Here is a 7,473-nt window from a genome sequence, read left to right as displayed (position 1 = left end):
GAAGCGGGTCCGGGCAGCACGGGGGCACCTTCCTGCCCGCAGGAGGCTCCGGCCCGGCCCCGCAGCGTGGCGGAGGATCCCTGGGGAAGGGAGTGCGGCTCCTGCGTGCGGGGTACGGGACATAGGGCACTGGAGCATGGGGGCTGCGGGCTGAGCCCCATCCTCTGTGTCTCCTACTTGAGTGAGTCCAGAGGAGGCCACGGAGCTGCTGCGAGGGCTGGAGCAGCTCTGCTCTGGAGCCAGGCTGAGAGAGCTGGGCTGGGGCAGCCTGGAGAAGAGAAGGCTCCTGAAGGGGAGACCTGAGAGCAGCTCCAGTGCCTGAAGGGGCTGCAGGAAAGCTGGAGAGGGGCTTGGGACAAGGGATGTAGGGACAGGCCAAGGGGAATGGCTTTAACCTGCCCGAGGGGAGACTGAGCTGAGCTCTTAGGCAGAAGCTCTTCCCTGTGAGGGTGCTGAGGTGCTCGTAACCCTATGGACATTCCCCTGTGTACAAGGGCATTCCCACAGTCTCCTGACATAGGAGTCTCCAGATGCTCCCCAGCTCCCAGCTGTCTTGGGGCTGATTTTACTTCCCCTGACTTGTTCCTGATCATGTCGTGTCTGTTGGGTGGCTGGGACCTGCTGCTGTGCTTACTGTGAGTCTGCAGCTGCCGCTTATCATAGAATCATAGAACCCCAGCCTGGTTTGGGCTGGAAGGGACCTTAAAGCTCCTCCAGCTCCAACCCCTGCCACAGGCAGGGACCCCTTCCACTAGAGCAGCTTGCTCCAAGCCCCTGTGTCCAACCTGGCCTTGAACACTGCCAGGGATGGGGCAGCCACAGCTTCTCTGGGCACCCTGTGCCAGTGCCTCAGCACCCTCACAGGGAAGAGCTTCTGCCTAAGAGCTCATCTCAGTCTCCCCCGTTCCAGTTTTTATCCCGGAAAGGGAAAAAGCTGCAGGAAAAGACAGGAATGTGGATGTTTGTCATCCAAGAGTCAGACTTAGACAAGCATGAGGCAGAATTGCCGTTCAGGAGCAGGAGGAGTAGCAGCCTCCCTGGCGCGCTCCCTGCTCCTCTGAACACAGCCCCTCTGGCTCCAGAGCCTGCAGGATCCTCAGGGATTGAGGGCCGGGATCCTGCAAGCTGCAGCCTAAATACATTGCGTATCGTCTGCATAATTTGTTCTTCTGTGAAGAGTTTAATTTGTCAGGTCCAATAATAAACTCATAAATCTCCTCTGCTTGTTATCAGCGCTGGGAGAAGATGCTCCTGTTCCAAGCATTTCATTTATCTCCTGAGCCGCTTCCTGTGCCTCTGCTGTGACCGGTTGTGTGTTCCCATGGCTGATGCTGCTCTGGGGCCTGCTTACCTGGGGGCAGGAAGGATGGAGCTCGGGGGCAGAAGGTTGTGCTGGCCCCACTGTGTGCTGCAGGTCCTGGTGGAATGGGGATGGGGTGGATGAGAGCCAAGAGACGGAGCGAGGCCGAGCAGCCGCTCTGCAGCTCGGAGCCACCCTCAGGACCAGCTCCCTGCCCTCTCCTGCCTCTGGCACTGCCGTGACCTGCTGGGGGTGATCCCGGCACAGCCCCATCGCTTGCTGGTGTCAGCCATTGGTATCCTCGCTCGTGGGACCCTCCACACAGGGAGGGAACCGTCGCTGTTCTGACCCCATGGGCTCCCCCGCAGGCAGCTGCACCATTCAGTTACGGTGCCACATCCCAGTGTTCCCTCAGTGCCACATCCAGGCCATTTCCCACTGCCCTCGTGCTGTGAGATGAGGACAGCAGAAGCGCTGCCTCCTTCCCACAGTGTCCAGGGTGCTGCAGGCTTTTACCATGTCCCCTGTCACTACACCTGCTTGGGCACTGATCTCGCTCCTGCCTTTCTCTGAGGCCAGTTTTTCTTTCCCTTTGGTCATTCCTTCCTCCTGTTTCTGAGTCCTCCTGGCTCTGCACCTTCCCAGGGAGCCTGGTGGGTTCCCTGAGGCCACACAACTGATGGTGCCCAGTCCTGCACCCATCAGAGGTGTGTGGCTGTGTCCGGGCTCTGCAGACACCTGTTCCCCATGGGAATAGCTCCAGCCCAAGCCCACTGTATCCGTGGGCCCTTGTTGGCTTTGGACCATGCTCTGTGCTGCAGGAAGAGATTCTGGATGGCGCATGGATGGAGGGGGGCTGGTCGGTCCCACCCTGTGCATCCCTGTGCCCAGCAGTGTTTCCCCCAATGCTTGTCCAGGCCTGATGTCAGGCAGCTGAGTGGTTTCCTGTGTTTCATGGCACACGTGGTCCCATGAGCTGCTCTCAGGAGGGGTGTCAATGGGGCGGCAGCAGCTCTGTCTAGAGCACCCTGTGATGGCCCCATGGGACTTCAACAGTGTCGCTTTACACTTGTCCAGGTGCCAGCAGTGCTCCCGCTGGAGCTGCTCTTAGGAAGGTTTCAGCCCAGTGTCACCCCCCTGTCCCCGTGCACCCACAGGTAGGGTCCTGGCCCTCGCCCCCCACAGCACGCAGCGCCCGCTGGCACCGCTGCAGCCCTGCTCCATGGGATATGGCTCATCCATGTTCAATGTTCCACCTTGGAGCAGCCATCTCAGCCGCTCGCCCGGGCAGGAGCCGTGGTGAGGAGCGAGCAGAGAGCTCACCGTGCCCAGCACAGAGCAGTGTTACGGACACCTCTCTGCTTCACCTGCCCGTGCCTGCTCCTGTCTTAGCCCGGGGCACTGCAGTCACCTGCTGGAGGTGGTGAGAGGTGCCGGAGGACCCCGACCGACCCATGGTGGCTGCATCACCTTCCCTGGTGCTCTGACCTGGGCTGTTCCCTTGGGAAGCTGCGTTATCCTCATGCATGGTCCCACTGAGCTGTGCTGTGGAGCAGGGGCTTGAGGGGCAGAGCACCTGTGGCTCCCCTTGGAGGGCAGTGAATGTGCTGTCTGTGGGGTGAGGATGGGCCCACAGGGCTCAGGCTGCTGCTGCAGTGGGGCAGCACATGCTGGAGGTGACTCTGCCCCTCTCTTTGGTGTCCTGCATGGCACTGGTGTGGTGTTGGTGTGGCACTGGTGCACTGACTATGTACTGGTGCTGCAGTGATGCTGCAGTGATGCTGAACTGGTTCCCTGCTGACGCTGTCCTTGCTCTCTTGTCCACAGGTTGATGAAGAGGGAGCGCTGTGACCCCGTGCCCGTGCCTCTCATTCCAGGTAAGCTCTGCCCTGTCCCTAGGGAGCACCCTGGGAGGTAATGGCAGAGGCTGGGGCTTGGGGTCCAGCACTCATCCTGGGGTGGGGTGACCTGCCCAGGACACTGGGACAGAGCCCCCAGCCCTGGTGCTGGGGGCAGAGCTGAGGATGCAGGGGTTGGGGTGAGATCAGGCTGTGAGTGGTGCAGGAGAGGGTCCGAGTCAGGGGTGGGTCATTGCTACGTGATGTGTTTGAGGAGATGTCAAGGGGAGAGGTCCTGGGGGGATGGACCAGCCAGGTCTGCACAGGCCCATCCTGCTGGTGTCCCTGCCCGTGGCAGGGGGTTGGAATGGGACAAGCTTTAAGGTCCCTTCCCACCCAAACTTGGTCAAGTTCTGTGATTCTAAGTCCATCCTGCCTGCTCCCAGAGCACATCCGTGACTTGCAGGTCCCAAACCCGTTGTGTGGCAGTGTCACAAGAACACTTGGAGCAGGTCACTCCACAGCAGACAGCTCTGTCCTGGTCCTTCTCCCTCCACAGCAGATCCCGGCGGGAGCAGGGCCGTGGAGCTGGACCTGGCTCAGCAATCCCTGTTGCTTGTCCTGTTCCCAGCCCTGCAGGGGAAGGTCCTTCCCTCCCTGTGCAGCAGGAGCCCAGGTCTGTGGGACACGGGGAGGTTGTTCATCATCACCAGGTGCTGCCCCTGCTGTGCCCATCCTGTGGCTGCTGCCTGGACCCTCTTCCCAAGCAGGATGGGAGCAGGAAGGGGAGGGATGCCGAAGGGATTAGTCCCAGACAGGCAGATGGAGGCAGCGTTATCCTATTAGGCAGGAGCTAAGCGGGAGCAGCTCAGGGTGGTGGCGGTGCAGGATGTTCCTGTGGGCTGGTGGCCACCCCGGCACCAGCTCTGGAGAGTGTCTGTGCCAGGCGGCACCGAGCCCTTGGGAACAGGTCAGAGCCGCACCGAGGCACGGGCTCAGCACCCCTGCGCTCTGCTGGGGGGCTTGGGGGAGCCCCAGAGGGGCTGGGGTGGTGCTGGCGCTGTGCTGGGACAGGGACCCACTGCAGAGAGGCTGGGTGAGGGCACGGTGATGGGACCGCGCTGGTGGTGGTGGTGAGAACGGGGAGCAGGTCCTGCACAGCGGGTTTCTTGCTTCTTTCTGCCGTGGGTCTGTGCTCCACGTGAGGACACAGAGGAGCTTGTGAGTGAGGGCGGGATGTGTGAGAACATAATGACTGGGCTTCCTTGTCCTTGGGCAGCCGCACCCTCCCGGGCTGTGCTGACCTGCAGGGGTGCCCATGACAGGGGCTGGAGCTGGAGGAGCTGTAAGGTCCCTTCCAACACAAACCGGGCTTGGGACCCTGTGACTGTGTGTGCTTTCTGCCAGGGCCTTGTTCCTCCTGGCTGTGTCCTCGTGTGTCCGTCCCGGGCATGATCCTTTCCTGCCCTGAGATTGTGCCTGTGTCCTTATGCTCTGGCTCCATGTGAGGAGCTGATGGGTTCAGTGACTTGTGGGATGGGAGGAGATTCCAGTCCATCCCATGCACATGGAGGAGATGGCAGAGGGCAGGACCCGGCACCGCGCAGGGCACGCATGCTAGGATCAGGGACCCCAGGGCAGGATCAGGGACCCCAGGGCAGGATCAGGGACCCCAGGGCAGCATCAGGGACCCTGCAGGGCATGCAGGGCCTCGCATGTGCTCGGTGGCAGCGTGTTGTGCTGATGGCAGCATGTTGTGCTGGTGACAGTGTGTGGCTCTGGTTTCCATGGTGACTGTGTTCAGTGATGTTCCCATGGCTACACCCGTGCTCAGTGGCTTCGGGGGAGCACGAAGCCCCTGGATCCCAGTGCATCCCGGTGAGGCTGCCCCATTGAGCCCTGCTCCGGGGTGGCAGAGGCTGCAGGGGCAGGGTTCAGTGCAAGAAACAGATCCCGAGAAGTGGCATGTGACAGGAACCTGGATTTGGGAGGCTACAGATGCTCTGTAAGGTCCCTTCCAGCCCTAACCTGGGATTCTATGGTAGAGGCACCGCCAGGGCTGTGTGTGCAGTGTGATGGGGCTGGTACTGACTTCCTACCCCAGGCCTTCACTCCTGCTCCTGTGTCAGTTTGCTCTACAGCACAGCAGGAGGGGTAGCTGCCTTCAGGGCAAACCAGGCTGGGACATAACCTGGGCCAGCAGCGTGGCTGTGATGGGGAGGGACGGGGCTGGGAGAGTGGATCCATCCTGGAGCTGGGGATGTGCGACCTGGAGCTGTGCAGGCTGTGACCTGCAGGAAAACCAGTGTTCAGGGACAGGGGTTCCCAGTGCCCATCCTGTGGGGACTGGGGTCCAGCTGGGACAGTGGCTGGAGAGAGCAGGAAACTTTGTCTTGGCCGAGTGAGGCTGAACAGACCTATTCTGTGTTCCATTCTGGACCCCTCACTACAGGAGAGACATTGAGGTGCTGGAGTGGAGCCAGAGCAAGGCAATGGGGCTGGTGCAGGGCCTGGAGCCCAAGTGTGATGGGGAAGGGCTGAGGGACCTGGGGGGTTCAGTGTGGAGAAGAGAAGGCTCAGGGGGACCTGATGGCTCCCTACAAGTGCCTGACAGGAGGATGGAGCCAGGAGGGGCTGGGCTCTGCTCCCAAGGAACAAGGGATGGGACAAGAGGAAACGGCCTCAAGCTGCCCCAGGGCAGGTTTAGATGGAGCTGAGGAACAATTCCTGCCCCAGAGGGTGCTCAGGCATTGGAACAGGCTGCCCAGGGCAGGGCTGCAGGCACCGTCCCTGCAAGTGTTCACACCCCGTGGAGACGAGGCCTCAGTGCCATGGGGCAGTGGTGGCCTTGGCAGTGCTGGGAACGGTTGGACTGGATGAGCTTGAAGGGCTTTTCCCACCTGGGTAATTGTATCATTCCCCAGCAGGGAATCTGCTCCTGTGATTCCTCAGTGCTGCACTCACTGGTGGCTGGGCTCTGGGCTCCTTTCCTGCAGCAGATGCAGGCAGCGAGGGGCAGCTCTCAGGAATCCCTGTGCCCAGCACTATCGCCCAGCACCCCACAGACAGGATCCCTGTGTGGGCACAGGATGCTGCTCCTCATCCCGCTGCTCTCTCTGGGGTCAGCACCACTCTGCAACCCCTGCCTGCTGGGGCAGTGGGTTTGCTCCCATGAGCAGTGCAGTGGGACTTGCCCTTTAGTCATCCACATATCCCAGGTGACCCAGTGACCCTGAAAAACGGGCAAAGGGAAAATCCATGGGCATTAGCATTAGCCATCAGGTGCTGCAGGACACCGCTGGCAGGCGAAGGCGGATCAATGGGCTCCGCTCCTGCTGCTCATGAGCTCCCTCCATCCCGAAACTGTGGGGCGAGATCTGTGCCTGCCCTGCCCTGCCCTGCCCTATGGGTCAGCTCTGGAGGCCGGGGCAGCGGTGGCAAAGGGCAAGGCTGGGCTGGTACAGACCACGCTACCGTTGACGTGGCGCTGGGACGGAGCCACGGCAAACACTGGTGCTGGGTGACCTGGACCTGCTTGTGCCAGATAAGCACCGAGGGCGGCTCCGGCCCTGCGGGGCCCTGGCGCTGGGCAGGACACCAGGACCAGCCCTGGGTGCTGGGAGCGTGGCCTGGGGGAGCTCTGGGCTCCTGACACAGGTCAGGTGTGCGGTGGGGACAGAGCCCCCCCAGGGAGCCCGTCCGGTGCCTGTCCCCGTGTCGGTGCCTGCGGGCATTGACCGCGGCCCCGATCAATCGGTAACGCTGGGGCTGTGCGGGAGGAGGCTCTGCTGGTCCATGGGCTCTGCCTGCGGCGAGCATGAGCGCTCGGACCCATTGAGGTGGGGGTGCTGAAGGGGCTGGGGGGCTGCAGGCAGTGCTGGAAGCGTGACCAGGGGCTCCCGGTGTTGGGAGCAGTCGGAACTCCCGTGATGGAGCTGGAGCAGGCTCCCAGGGGGAGCCTCTGGAGCGAGCACGGCGCCGGTCTGTAGAGGGGGGCTCTGAGGCAGGGGGGATGCTGGTGTGGGCAGGTGGATGTGCCCTGTCCCAGTGCAATGCCTCGGTGCTGGTCTGGAGCAGAACCATGTAATAGTTCAGGTTGAAGGAACTTTAAAACTCAACCATTTCCACCCCCCTGTGTTAACAGGGACTCAACTGCAACAAATCCCAACCCCCAGCAACCTCTCTAATCATTAGGGCAGAAATCCTGACTCGTTTTTGCTCTCTGACGCAATGAAGATTAAATTAGTTAATGCAAATCATGTATTTGAACAGGACAGGTCAAGAGTTTCCCTTCACCAGCTGCCTGATGGTATCCTAGGATTAGAACCATAGAAT

Source organism: Pezoporus flaviventris, unplaced genomic scaffold (genome assembly GCF_033815535.1).
Source record: "Pezoporus flaviventris isolate CSIRO_AGI_PZ_B2104156 unplaced genomic scaffold, CSIRO_AGI_Pfla_v1 ptg000049l, whole genome shotgun sequence".
Taxonomy (NCBI): Eukaryota; Metazoa; Chordata; class Aves; order Psittaciformes; family Psittacidae; genus Pezoporus; species Pezoporus flaviventris.
The sequence above is the reverse complement of the archived record's forward strand: the minus strand, read 5'-3'. Positions refer to the sequence as shown.